The sequence below is a fragment of the Rhinatrema bivittatum genome, chromosome 1 (assembly GCF_901001135.1).
Source record: "Rhinatrema bivittatum chromosome 1, aRhiBiv1.1, whole genome shotgun sequence".
NCBI lineage: Eukaryota > Metazoa > Chordata > Amphibia > Gymnophiona > Rhinatrematidae > Rhinatrema > Rhinatrema bivittatum.
Genome location: NC_042615.1, coordinates 254,888,498 through 254,903,686, shown reverse-complemented (window position 1 = coordinate 254,903,686; position 15,189 = coordinate 254,888,498). Strand labels below are relative to the sequence as shown.

At 43.0% G+C, this 15,189-nt stretch overlaps 1 protein-coding gene across 1 annotated transcript in view; it reads left to right on the top strand.

Moving 5' to 3' along the window:
• LOC115087092 (transmembrane protein 127-like) overlaps nt 1–15,189 on the top strand; it is a 161,545-nt gene that overhangs the window by 113,679 nt on the left and 32,677 nt on the right. Inside the window, exon 6 of the transcript XR_003855435.1 lies at nt 7,219–8,168. The gene's annotated coding sequence lies outside the window, so the exon portion shown is untranslated. The remainder of the gene's footprint in view (nt 1–7,218; nt 8,169–15,189) is intronic.

The following is a 15,189-nucleotide window of genomic DNA, read 5'->3' as shown; positions in this document are numbered from 1 at the left end:
TGTATTAGTGTATTGGGGCTTTCAGAGAGTCAAGTCCACACCCAACATACATCACAATAGGCCTAATATCAAACGGGTTCCAAGTGTCTTTTTTGCAGGGATTTCTGGTTGACATCACAGCGGTGCATATAAATATAATGTAAGTGATATTTTTACCTCAAAATACTGTACTTTGATATTTTTCATGTAAAATATAAATGTGTAACTCTTAACTGTGTGTGTGGAATGGGGCAAGGGACGTTGTACAAGGCTATAAGGATATTAGGGCACCTAATACTCTTGTACCAGCCATAGGTTGGGGGGAGATGGTGTCAGTTTTTAAAGTAGTTTGTATCACTGGAGGGAGCTGGGTGTTTTTTTTTGGTGGCCCGGGAAAGAGAATGAATGAATCAGAGGGGCAGCACAGGAATTGTTCGTTCAGGGCAGTAAAAAAGCTAGCACCAGCCCTGGTTACAGTTTTACAAAGATAAAGGTTTGGTTTCCAATGCTTCAATATGTATCTCATGAAATCTGAAAACTGTTTTCATGATGCATGCCATTCTATTGGTTTTGTGCTGTTATTGTTTCTTTTATTTAAATATCTGAACTAAGAAAAAACAGTATACATGCATACTGTTATATTTTTTATGTGCCTAAATATGCATGCATATGTTTATAAAATAAATAGAAAAAGTATGCATTTTCTTGCATTGGGAATAAGAACATAAGAATATAAGACATTGCCATGCTGGCTCAGACCAAGGGTCCATCAAGTCCAGCATCCCACCCCAAACAGAGGTCAAACCAGGCCACAAGTACCAAAACACTAAGAAGATCCCATGCTACTGATGCAATTAATAGCAGTGGCTATTCCCTAAGTAAACTTGATTAATAGCCGATAATGGACTTCTCCTCCAAGAACTTATCCAAACCTTTTTTGAACCCAACTATACTTACTGCACTAACCACAACCTCTGGCAACAGTTCTGCATACTAAAACATACATGCATACTTTTGAAACAGAAATACATGGTATTTTATAAACTATGCAGCTCCCTCAACACAGTTTATAAAAAAACTTATTAATCTCTGCATGTCCACTTGCATGTGTAAATATTGTACTGTGGATAGATTTGAATGTTAGGCTGCCTGAGTATTACTTTGAGATCACATGAATGAATTATCATGCCAGTCATGTTTTCTGAATTATAATATCTCTCAGGTCTCAACTTATACCCTCAGGAGTCTTTCTCTCAATTCTCTTCCTCTTCATGATGAGAGAGAGAGAAAGAGCCTAGTGGGGAGAGCAAAGGTAGAGACCTGAGAGACTGCTGAGGACAGGGAAGGGCATGGGGGATGAAAACGTCATCCCCTATGCCATCCCGTCCCAAACAGCCTCACACTCACTGCCCTCCCAACCTCCAGCAACCTCATACTCACCTGCCAGACCTCCAGCAGCAGGCCCATAAGCAGCTGCCTCACACAAATCCTCTCCAGGCCCAGCCACCTTAGACTCATCCCCTTCAGCTGCCCAACCCACTTCCAGCTGTCTTTCACTCATCCCCGTCCCCAGCCCTCAAGTCCTAGCTGCCTCAAACTCACCGCAAAAAACCCCAAAACAAAACTGTACAGCAGTGCTTAAATGAGCAGCCTCACTTGACCTTATCTATGCATGACTGTCAGTCAGACTCTGTCCTCTGCAAGCTGGGCCAGATTCTAATCCACTCTCCCTCCTGTGCTTATGCCTGCCGCCACTGCTGAATCCTCCTGCCTCTGTGCAGACTCCTCTTGGGCATGGTGCTGCATGAACTGCCTGTTGCTGAGGATCTTCCTTCTGCAACTGCTGCCACTAAGCCTGGCCTAGGCTACTGCCACTGACAATCTTCCCACTGCTGTACAGGCTCTTCCTTGCTCTCTTTCTTCCTGGTTCCCATGTTAATTCTTCCCAGCACTGTGGACTCATTCTTCTGCCACTGGATGCCACTATTTACTTATTTTATATTCAGCACTTCAAAGTGTATATCAAAGCAGTTTACATTCAGGTACTATAGGTATTTCCCTATCCCTATAGGGCTTACAATCTAATTTTGTACCTGACGCAACGGAGGGTAAAGTGACTTGCCCAAGGTCACAAGGAGCGACAGCAGGATTTGAACCCTGGTTTCCCTGGGTCGTAGCCTGCTGCTCTATCCACTAGCTGCTATTGACCCATCAAGGAAACTTGCCAAAACACAGAAGAAGCTGGGTGGGCCTGAGTGAAAAGTGGGCGCTCCATGGCCCACCCAGGCCCACCCGTGGCTATGCCACTGATTCACAAATAGTCAGGTAAGATGTTGAATTGGACCAGGCTCAGAGGGAATGAGGGTGTGGGAATTTCCTGCAGAAAAGGGAAAAGGAAAATACTCATACTTTTCAACTCTGTGAACATTTAATTGCCTACCCAAAGTGAAACTTTGACAATCCTTTTTAAATCATTTAAAGAACAGCTCTTCTATATTGAACCCACAACCTTGTGATTCACAAAGGGAATTTCACACAATAGCTTTAAGGTTCCAACCTGTAACATTTATTTTATCTTTTGGTACCAGCAGTAAAAACAAAACAGTAGATGAGTCGCAGAACCCTAATTACAGAAAAACTAACTGATAGCCTTGGACAAACAGATCACAAACCTTTATAGCATCCACAGCATTAGAACTCCTATAGCTCTAAGACAAACACAAAGAAAAACCAAAAACTCCAGCTGTACTCCTTGATAAACCAGGTATTATTATTCACTAGTAGCCCTGAAGCCATCAGCAAAGAATTCTTCCTGGCAGGAAATGATTTGTTCAGCTAGAGGTGTCCATAAAACCTCCTAGTGCTAAAATCCTAATGCATCTGCACCTAGGAGCAGTCCTTTGGGACATCAGCATCCATTGTAAAACAGAGGCCCTGCAGAGTGGAAGAACCAGCAAAGCTTAAGGGATATCTGTAGATCCTAGGATGGGTCTGCTCCCTTGGATGCCTCCTTTTTTTTAAAATTCTTTCCTTCTTATCCCTGTTAGAACATCGCTTTATCTTGTAAGAACATCCTCCCACTCTCAGAAACTCCAACTTCTATATCTGTGCCATACCTCCTCTAGAGGTTATCTCTCTCCATACACTTATCTAAAGGCACAGACAAATAAATGTTATCTTGGGTTGGGGAACCTTCCACCCAAAAAGATAAATGTAGAGGTTAAGTATAAATAAAGGTATGCCTACAGCTTCAAACATTAGGTCAGTAATAACAGTATTTGTAGTAGTAGTTGTAGCAGAGCAAACCACAAAAAGTCTTCTATTTGATAGTAAATTCAGATGCACAAGGTACACAAGATGCACAAGGTACAGGGATAATGTCCCATTAAAATTAAGATTGCTCACAGAGCACTTGCTGCTCCACCAAATGAAATACCTTGCAAACTGATTATATTCCTGCACTCTTGTGGTTAAAAGGGCAATCATTTTCAAAGGTAGATGTCACCTATATTATTTAACGGCGACAGCATACAGATTTATTGGGGGGGGGGTAATTTTTAAACTCTCTGTACATTTTGGGGACTCTAGGTATGGACTTTGCAGGTGCAAAGTACAGGGAGTAAAGTGTTTTAGGCATTTAAAAATGAAATACTTTATGTTGACCACCCCCAGCCTTCTCCTCTTTGGCATGGGTAAAGGTATACACACTGTCATACACCGCACGTACTTCTCCATGCATTCATGAAGGAAGGGGCAACTTTTAATCCATGTTATAAGATGGTGAAATCTTTTGAAAATTGTCCCATAACGATGTATCTGTGTTTACTCGCTACAAACTGAGATCTAAGAAACATCATTGAAATTCTGCACAGGGAGAAGATAAAGTATAGATGGTGTCTTTTATTCAGTATTTGTTTCTCCATAAATGCAGTCTCTATGCAAGCTCAGAATGGACTAGAAGCCTGGGAAGGGGCTCTGGTGCCGAGAGACTCTACTGACAACATTGCACTGAAGTCACACTGAAAGGCACTGAGGGGGTAATTTTGTAACATCTTGCATACATTAGCTGACAAATGTGCACATGAGTTACACCAATTTTCAGAGTGGAGTTATGTGTATAGGTTTGCTTTCAAAATTATCCCATCAAACCTACACCACACCTGCCATTTGGTGCACATAGTTTTGTTGAGATAATTTAGGCACATACTTTGCCTAAATTATATATATCAAAAAGTATACATGCTAAGTCCTAACCCTGCCCAGATTCCAGGCCTGGATTTTAGACAGTGCTGGGGAGGAGCCGGCTGTCGTGGTACATGTGGGCACTAACGACATAGGAAAATGTGGGAGGGAGGTTCTGGAAGCCAAATTTAGACTCTTAGGTAGAAAGCTTAAATCCAGAACCTCCAGGGTGGCATTCTCTGAAATGCTTCCTGTTCTACGTGCAGGTCACCAGAGGCAGGCAGAGCTCCGGAGTCTCAATGCGTGGATGAGATGATGGTGCAAGGAAGAGGGATTCAGTTTTGTTAGGAACTGGGGATCCTTTTGGGAAGGGGGAGTCTCTTCCGAAGGGATGGGCTTCACCTTAACCAGGGTGGAACCAGACTGCTGGCACTAACCTTTAAAAAGGAGACAGAGCAGCTTTTAAACTAGAACAAAGGGGAAAGCCGACAGTCGCTCAGCAGCGCATGGTTTGGAGAGAGGTATCTTCAAAGGATACTAATGATGCATTAGAATTAGGGCATCCCGACAGTGAGGTTCCAATAATTAGAAAAGTGGTCCAAGTGCCTGTAACTAAAAAGTCACCTGAGCTAAAAATTTCTAACTTATCCCTATCAATTAAAAAGCAGAATGAAAATACAAACAAAAAACAAACTTTGAAGTGTTTGTATGCTAATGCCAGGATATTAAGAAGTAAGATGGGAGAATTAGAATGTATAGCAGTGAATAATGACATAGACTTAATTGGCATCTCAGAGACATGGTGGAAGGAGGACAACCAATGGGTCAGTGCTATACTGAGGTACAAATTATATCGTAATTACAGAGAGGAGCACCCAGGAAGCGGTGTGGCGCTTTATGTCCGGGATGGCAGAGAGTCCTGCATGAAACTAAATGCACAATTGAATCTTTATGGGTAGAAATCCCTTGTGTGTCGGGGAAGACTATAGTGATAGGGGTATACTACCGTCCACCTGGTCAAGATGGTGAGACTGACAGTGAGATGCTAAGAGAAATTTGGGAAGCTAACCAAATTGGTAGTGCGGTAATAATGGGAGACTCCAATTGACTGGGTGAATGTATCATTGGTACATGCTAGAGATAAAAAGTTCCTGGATGGAATAAATGACATTTTTATGGAGCAATTGGTTCAGGAACCGACAAGAGAGGGAGCACTTTTAGATCTAATTCTCAGTGGAGCACAGGATTTGGTGAGAGAGGTAACTGTGGTGGGGCAGCTTGGCAATAATGATCATAATATGATCAAATTTGAATTAATGACTGAAAGGAGGACAGTAAGCAAATCCACAGCTCTTGTGCTAAACTTTCAAAATGGAAATTTTGATAAAATGAGAAAAATTGTTAAAAAAAAAAACAAAAACCTAAAAGGAGCAGCTACAAAGGTAAAAGTGTGCAAGAGGCGTGGACATTTTTAAAAAATATCATCCTAGAAGCACAGTCCAGATGTATTCCACACATTAAGAAAGGTGGAAAGAAGTCAAAACGATTATCAGCATGGTTAAAAGGGGATGTGAAAGAAGCTATTTTAGCCAAAAGATCTTCATTCAAAAATTGGAAGAAGGATCCAACAGAAGAAAATAGGATATTGCATAAGCATTGGCAAGTTAAATGCAAGAAAAACAGAGAGAGAAAACCAACTTAGAAATATTTATTAATTTTACCCTTTCATAATCATGAAAAACATTCTGAAGTTGTGAAAAATCCTGTAGATAATACAGCTCTTGGATTCAGGTTAACATTTCTATGCTTCAAGTGGACTTTTACATTTTATTTGTGTTGATCAAAAACTCTTGACACAGGTTCAAATATATTACACAACATATTTTGCAGATTGTAGATGGAGAAAATACTGAAGTACTGAAACAAAAATGTATGGATCCTGCTATTGTCATCTACCTTTTATATGAAGCTATCATGCCATGGTCATGAGATTCTTTGTTCCCATTTCCCACTCTACTCTTACTTTTCTCCATTGTAATTTTCTATGCATTTCCACAAACTACATATTGTAGAGAATTGGGTAAGATCACTTCAACACCACTATGATGCTAGGCAGGGACATTCAATCTATGCTCACCAGTGTTCAAATACATCCATCAACTTCAGTATACGTCAAACCCTGACTATATAGTGTTGACAAAGTTGGACAGTAGTAAAGAAGTCCCGGTCTGCTATCTCATATGCCACAGGGTATTAAGTCAGGAAACTGGCGGAAGAGTTTGTCAAGGTTATAAAAAGATCTCATCAGCAAAGAAAGTGTGCAACTGGATTGGTCTTCAATAAAATCTATAATTCAAGCTTTTGATTCTAGTGCTATGACAATTTTGAAAAATGGGATTTTTTCATTGCTCTTCAGTTTTTATTTTTGAAAAAGAGATATCTTTAAATTGCTTTTCTATCTGCTGGCTTATTATTGCTGCTTAGTTTATAGAGAGGAATTTTAGAAGGAAAAGAATTGTTTTGCTGTAATGAGATTTCTTTTTTTCCCCCTTAACTTTAGATCCCTTCCACCCATCCTACCTAACATTCTTAATATATAGACTATCCTACTAATTAGAGGATTGGATTACATAAAATAATTTGACATTGGTTGGCAGAAAAACATATCTAAGCAGGTCATAAATATTTCAAATAAATAAATAAGGAAGTAATTTAGATTATTAGTCATTTCTGAAACAGAACAATTAAGTAAAGTTCAGGGGGAGCTTAATTATTAATATCATAGTACATTAATTGTTGTTTGTCTGACCTTTGTATCCAAAGCAAAATATTCTTTATAGACTATATAACAAATAGGTACAAATATTCATTATATAAATTTAAAAAATAAGGTACATTACGCCATACTATACACATGAACAAGGAAACATGCTTACACAAATTGAATCAGTATGTAGGTGCTAGTTTTCAAAGAAAGAATGTCAGCTGATTATACTTGTAGGTCAGCTGAAATAAAGAGTAACTTTGGTAAGTCTCTTTTCTCATTTCTTTCTACAGGTTCCAAGTTACTGAGAAAAGCAGCAGGATGGCTGGAATATGTCAAAAAAACAGCACCCACAGTTACTACTTCTGCCTCTGTCCAGATAGATATCCTAATCCACAGAGAGGGACCGGTTTAGTGTGAAAGATGCCTGCAGGTCTACTCACTCAGGAAACAGGTACCAGAACTGAGATTGATGGGAAAAGACTAACAAGCATCCATGATAATGAAGACTACATCAATGAAATACTTCTCAAGGTGATTAAGATGGAAAAATCCAGCAGATGAGAAGGAGAAACTGTACCACATGATGACAGCTGGACACAGCTTACCAAAACCAGTAGAATCCTCATCTTGACCCCACCTTCACTCAAGCTGAAGAACTGGTATGCAACCCTGGATGTGGAACTGGAAAAACCATCTCATAATGAGGAGGAACCAAAGCTTGTGAGCCCTAAAGCTGCAGGACCAGCAACCACTGCATTTAGGAAGTGAAAATTAGTGGTGATTGATGGCTCTTTTCTGAAGGGCATAGAGGCATGAGTCTGCTGACCAGACATGCTGTTTTTGAGATGCTGTGCTGTTTTCCAGGTGCTAAGAACTGAGACATCACAGAGAGATTGCTAAGAATCAACAAGATAAATATTATCCAGTGCTGCTCATTCATGTTGTCATGATTGATACTGCTAAGTATTCCTTGGAACATATCAAAAGTTACTTCATGGCTGTGAGAAACAATGTGAAGCAGATAGGTCTGTAGGTGATTTTCTTCTCAGTTCTCCCAGTCAAGGATAAAGGCTGAGGCAAAGAAGCCTGCATTCTGGAAGTGAATAAATGACTGTATAATTGGTGTTGATAAGGGTATTTCAGCTTTCTAGACCATGGGATGGCATTCCAAGAACTGCTGAGCAAAATTAATATCCACCTATTGAAGAAAGAGTGAAGTATCTTCTAGAATAGATATGAGGTAAGGAGTAGGCACTGTGGGTTAATCTGGAAAGTGGGAATGGAGCATCCATTTGGACTGGTGTGATATGCAGAAGAAATTGAGATTTAATGGAGAATATTCACAAAATTGCTATGAAATTGGAACATCTCAGCTATTGTGTCTTCTAGAAGCAGGAAGATCATGACTTCTCAGCAGAGCGATGCTCTGGCAAATAGTAATGGAATCCACATGGGAGGGAATGGCCTAGTGCTTACCAGGAGAAGACAGTGTTTCTGGTGTAGTGGATAATCATCTTGGATCCAATGATATGGGGATGGTTTGATTCAGTATTAGGGCACAGGAGCTGATGGTTCATTCAAAGGTGAGGCTCCTAGACTTCAGGAAAACTAACTTTATTAATATGATGGAGTACCTCACGGAGTTAAGCTGGCTGGGAAAATCTTGGGGATGTAGAAGAGCAGTGGGCAAAATTAAAATGAGATATTTTAAGGTCAATTAATCATTTTGTTAGAAAAGTAAATAAAGATAAGAGAAAAAAGAGGTTGCTCTGATTTTCTAAAAAAGTAGCTGAAAAGGTGAGGAAAAAAAAGCTTAGCATTCACAAACTATAAAATATCAAAGAAAGAGAAAGACAGGCGACAATATGTGAAAATGCTTAAAAGAAGCTGAGAAAACAGGAAAGCAAAGATGCAAATGGAAATAAAAATAGCAGATACCAAAAAATGGGAGCAGAAGACTTTTTTTTTTTAGATATGTTAGTAATAGGAGGAAGTGCAAAAGTGGCCTTGTGAGATTTAGAGATGAAAGGGAGGAATATGTGGAGACTTATGAGGAAAAGGCTGAATTGCTTAAATATTTCTGTTCAGTGTTCACTGAGAAAAGGCCAGGAGTTAGGACCACAGAAAATGGATACAAATAGGATTGGAAGTGAAATAAAACCCAAACAGAACACTGTGTTGTGAGGGACTAGCTAAACTAAAAACAGATTAAGTGATGGGATCAGGTGGGACACATGCAAAGGTTTTCAGAGAGAGAAGTTCTGGCAGGCTGACCTTTTCAATGGAGACATGTGAATGTGGTTCCTCTTCACAAAAGTGGAAGTAAGGAAGGGGCTGGGAACTACAGTCCAAGTAGTCTGACCTCTGTGGTGAGCAAATTAATGGAATCACTGCTAAAACATAGGATAGTGCAGTTTCTGTACATATATCGAGCACTATCAAGCAGCACTATAACCGTGATAAATAGTAGTAGTAGTAATAGCAATGGATTACAAGACCTGAGGTAGCATGGTTTTACCAGAGGTAGGCCTTGTCAGACAAATCTGGTCAATTATTTTGACTGTGTGACCAGAGAGTTGTGTTGCGCTGGGAGGTGGACCCTTGATCTAGTGCAGGATTGGTAGGCTCCCTGGTCGGACCCAGAGAGCGCCTGCCACCAGGAGGCAGAGCACAGGAGGAGACAGAGGCTAGCTGAAGCTTCACCACTAGCAACCCAGGATTCCCTCGGTTTGAGCCCTTGGTTACCTGGACTGCCTGGTCTTAGGTGGGCCTCGCAGGATCTCCTTGAGAGAAAGTTCAGAGGTGTGCCCACCACAATCAAGGGTGCGCGGTCGATGTTCAGGCTAGAAGTCTGGGGTGCCAGATAAGGCCAGAAAAGAGTCTCAGAATGAATGGCAAGGATCAAGGCCAGAGTCAAGGTAGCATAGTCAGCCAAAGCATGGGTCAATACCAGTGGTCAGTCCGTGGATGGTCAGCCAAAGCAGTGGTCAGGTTCCACTGGTCAGTCCATGGGTAGTCAGGCAAAGCAGAGGTCAGGTTCCAGGCAGCAGTCAGATGTGGTCGGTGATCAGGCAGAGGTCGGTTCCAGGCAGCTGTCAGACGTGGTCGAGGAAACAGGCGAAGGTCAAATCCAGGCGGCGATCAATGTAGTCAATAACAGGCAGAGGTCAGTACCGAGAAGACAGTCCGAAAAATACTACCTGGGGAGACGCAGGAACAGGAGAACACAGTAACAGAAGGATGCTGGAACAGGACTGGAACGTGTCTGGAACAAGGCTGGAACGAAACTGGAACAAATACTGGATACACAGGCAAACTAGAAATCATAGGCGTGATCGACCCGATTGCCAAGACAAGGAAGTGCAGGCAGGGACGTCCTCTTATACAGCGTTCAATCAGGGCGCGCTGCGGAGCTGGGATCCGCCCCTGGCCCTTTAAGGAGCTGGGTGATCCGCGTGCGCGCCTAGGGGCGGGGTCAACACCATAGTGGATGCCGAGCCCTACCAAGAGGCCTGGCTGGAGGTGGAAGGTTCGGCGTCCGTGGGACGCCGAGGCCTGGCTGTACTCGCTGCTGCAGCTGGGGAGGACGGCCCGGGACCTGTGGAGGACTTAGTGAGGTGAGCAGGCCTGGATGCGGGCCGAGCGCAGACGGGACGCGCAACAAGTTGGATCAGGGAAAGCATTAAAGATAGTATATTTGGATTTCAGTAAAGCCTTTGATACGGTTCTGCAAGGATGACTTATAAATAAACTAAATGCTGTTAGTATAGGCCTTAAAGTTACTGACTGGGTTAGAAACTGGTTGAGTGGGAGGCAATAAAGGATAGTGATAAATGGAGTTCATTCCAAGGAGAAAGGCATTACTAGTGGTGTGTCATAGGGATTGGTTCTTGGACCGGTTCTTTTCAACATTTTCATATGTGATATTGCAGAAGGACTGATGGAAAGATTTGCCTTTTTACAGATGATACCAAAATCTGCAACAGAGTAGACACTCAGGAAGTGATCTAGCATAAGAACATAAGAACAAAAGATTTGCCACACTGTGTCAGACCAAGAGTTGATCAAACCCAGTATCCTGTTTCCAAAAGTGACCAATCCAGGTCACAAGTACTTGGCAGAATCCTAAGGGGTAGATAAATTCCAAGCTGCTTATTCCAAGTGTAATCCTTAGTGGGTTTTTAACCCCAAGGGTATGCAAACATATTTGTTTATCTTCAGAAGCTGCTCCGGCTAGCAAATTCCATCCCATACTTGACTCTTAATCCCTGGGGCAGGATTCTTTTTATGGGAGAAAGCCTTCACTTGTGGCCCACACTATATTGTGCTGCTCCCAGTGTGTGTATACTATGGTGCATCTCATGAGGTGAGAGGCTATGATAAATCAGACAGGACCAGGGTCTGGGTGTTAAATAAGGTTTTCTGATTGGTAATCATACCATTTGTATATAATGTTGAAGTTACATCTGACTGATGGTACATGAATGATTTTCCTCTGTATGTAGGTGTCTTTTATTCAGACTTCTGGGTGGAGCTCCCACAGTGATATTTAATGTGCAAAGTTCACCCAGTGGCTATCCGGAAATCCTAGTGGAGGGATCCCCAACTTCACAGCAAAAATCCTACCTTAGATTATCTTCTCCTTGAACACCCAGCCCATCCTGATCCCATGGTTGTGGAGATCCGGTTGGGGTCTCCTGAACTTGTTCTTCCATCCTTACTTGTTGTTTCTGGGGGGGAGACTTCTAGTGGGGAAAATTCACATGGGATCAGGCTAGTTCTCAGCATTGCCATTCCAGTGGGGAGGGGGATCCAAAGGCTTCCCCACTCTGTTCAAGTCCAAAAAAATACTCCAAACGTTAAACTGGATACATAAGAACATAAGAAAATGCCATACTGGGTCAGACCAAGGGTCCATCAAGCCCAGCATCCTGTTTCCAACAGTGGCCAATCCAGGTCATAAGAACCTGGCAAGTACCCAAAAACGAAGTCTCTTCCATGTTACTGTTGCTAATGGCAGTGGCTATTCTCTAAGTTAACTTAATAGCAGTTAATGGACTTCTCCTCCAAGAACTTATCCAATCCTTTTTTAAACACAGCTATACTAACTGCACTGACCACATCCCCTGGTAACAAATTCCAGAGTTTAATTGTGCCTTGAGTGAAAAAGAACTTTCTCCGATTAGTTTTAAATGTGCCCCATGCTAACTTCATGGAGTGCCCCCTAGTCTTTCTACTATCCGAAAGAGTAAATAATGATTCACATCTACCCGTTCTAGACCTCTCATGATTTTAAACATCTCTATCATATCCCCCCTCAGTCGTCTCTTCTCCAAGCTGAAAAGTCCTAACCTCTTTAGTCTTTCCTCGTTTATCTACATGTTCTGCTCCCACTGTCTCTCACAGCAGGATCCATCACTGGTGCTTGCCCACTTAGGGTTTAGAGTAGGCTCATAGGTCTTTGGTCCCCTGGTGAGAGCCCTATTACCCCAAAAGTGTATCAGAGGTAAAAATATATCTCTCTGTAAATTAATAGGAGAAGGCCCTTCTGGCAGGGAGTGCACTATGAGGTGTCACTTCTAAATGAAATTCCATTTGGGTGACGCTGAGAGGTCTCACCAGAGTGTAGAAATCAGACATCCTTAGTTTTCAAATGCTTCTTCAAACTGATCCCAAAGGGCCCTACAATGGCTGGGCTAAATAGCGTTCAGGCATCCAATCCTGACCCTCCAGGTGGGAGGGACTAAGGAGATGGATGGCTTCTTCTAAAATGTGTTCTATTCAGGAACAGTGACATCTGGTGGCCAGATAATAATGCTTTATGGATTTTTCCTCCAGGAACTTATCCAAACCGTTTTTAAACAGAGCCTCACTAATATTTTTCACTTCATCTTCTGGCAAGAAGTTACAGAGCTTAATTATGCGCTGAGTAAAAAAATATTTTCTCTTATTAGTTTTAAATGTATTACCTAGTAATTTCATTGTGTGTCCCCTAGTCTTTGTACTTTTTTAATGAGTAAGCAACTGCTTAATGTTTACTCATGCTATTCCATTCATGATTTTAAACATCTCTATCATATCCCCCCTCAGCCGTCTCTTCTCCAAGCTGAAGAGTCCTAACCTCTTTATTCTTTCCTCATAGTGGAATTGTTCCATCCCCTTTATAATTTTGTCGCCTTTCTCTGTACCTTTTCTATTCTGCTATATCTTTCTTGAGATGTGATGACCAGAACTGCACATAGTTCTCAAGATGAGGTCGCACCATAGAGCACTTCAGATGCTAATGCATGATATTCTCTGTTTTATTCTCCATTCCTTTCCTAATAATCCCTAGCATTCTATTTGCTTTCTTGGCTGCTGTTGCACACTGAGCAGAAGTTTGCAACGTATTATCAATGATGATATGGAGTCTCAGTTTAGTGGACCCTTAGGCCAACCTGCAGGAGACTGGGAAAGGTGGTCAATGTCTCTAGTATGTGGCAGGCCGGGAGGCAGATGTTCAGGCTGGACGTAGAGGTGCTCTTCACCCTGGAAGCTGGTACTCCCCCGGGAGGAGCCCATAGGAGCCCAACCGCTGGACTTAGGCGGCTTCACCCTTGGAAGCCGAAGACCCCCCCCCCCCCCCCCCCCGGGAGGAGCCCGTAGGGGCCCAGCCACTGGGATTTAGGCGGGTTGTTGATCAGGACTGAGAACTGGAACCAGACTAGGACAGTAGATAAGTACTGTAACAGGGCTCGGGTACTGGAACCAGGCAGGAACTGTAGCAAGACGCGGGTACTGGAACCAGGCAGGAACTGTAGCAGGGCTCGGGTACTAGAACCAGGCAGGAACTGTAGCAAGACTTGAGTACTGGAACAAGGCTCGGGTACTGGAACAAGGCAGGAACTGTAGCAAGGCTCGGGTACTGGAACCAGGCAGGAACTGTAGCAGGCAAGCAGGAACCAAGCAGGTACTGTAGCAGGCAAGCAGGAACGGGGCGAGTAGCAAGGCAACTCACTCCATGGCACAATGCAACAGGGAACCAGGAGGTAAGTCCGTTGCAAGGAAAAGACTGAGTGTCCACGGCCGGCTTATCAAGGCCGCAGCGTCTGATGTCAGGAACTGGGCGGAGTCACCACTGGTGGGAAACGGCCTAGAAAAGTGTCCAAGTGGCGCGTGTGCATGCCTAGAAGCAGGGCGTCCATGGGAAGCTTCCCGGTGGCGCAGCCCTCGCGGGGACACCGCCAAACAGGGCGCAAACCAGGCCTCCAGAAGCGGGAGTAGGTCCAGGAGCCCGGAGGTAAGGGTCTGGTCGCGGCGCTCGCAGCCAGAACTGCAACAGATGATGCCTAGATCATTTTCCTGAATGGAGACTCCTAATGTGGAACCTTGCATTGTGTAGCCATAATTTGGGTTATCTTCCCTAACTGCATCACTTTGTACTTGTCCACATTAAATTTCATTTGCTATTTGTATGCCCAGTCTCTCAGTTTTGCATGATCCTCTTGAATTTCTCACAATCTTCTTGTGATTTAGCAACTTTGAATAATTTTGTGTCATCAGCAAATTTGATCACCTCACTTGTTGTTCCCATTTCCAGGTCATTTATAAATAAATAAAAAATCAATGGTCCCAGAAGAGATCCATGGGGCATGCCACTATTCATCTTTCTCCATTGCAAAAATTTACCATTTAGTAAGGATGTGAATCGGGCTTCTGATGATTGAAAATATCGTACGATATTTTTAAAATCATCAGAAATCGGGGGCTCCCCGAAACCGATAGGAAAACCCCACAAAATTGTTCGTGGGGGTTCTCTTATCGTTTTGGGAGAGGGCGGGAAAAAGGCACACAAAAATAACCCCTAAACATACCCCGACCCTTTAAAACAAATCCCTTAGCTTCCCCCACCCACCCGACCCCCACATGCCCTTTGCCCTTACCATGTGACACATGGTAAGGGCAAAGGGCCCTTACCATGTGTCACATGCCCTTTGCCCTTACCATGTGACACATGGTAAGGGCAAAGGGCCATTGGCGCCATTTTGATTAGTGGCAGCCGACGGCCCGGGAGCGGGAGATCGCTCCAGGGACCCCCACTGGACCACCAGGTACCTGTAAAAAGATTTTGGGGGGTCAGACAGGTGGGGGAAGCTAAGGGATTAGTTGTAAAGGGTTGGGGTGGGTTTTTTGTTTATCGGCTCGGGCGCAACTGATAAAAAAAAAAAAAAAAACCCGATCGGGCCGGACAAAAAAAACCCCATGATGTGAATCGGAACCGG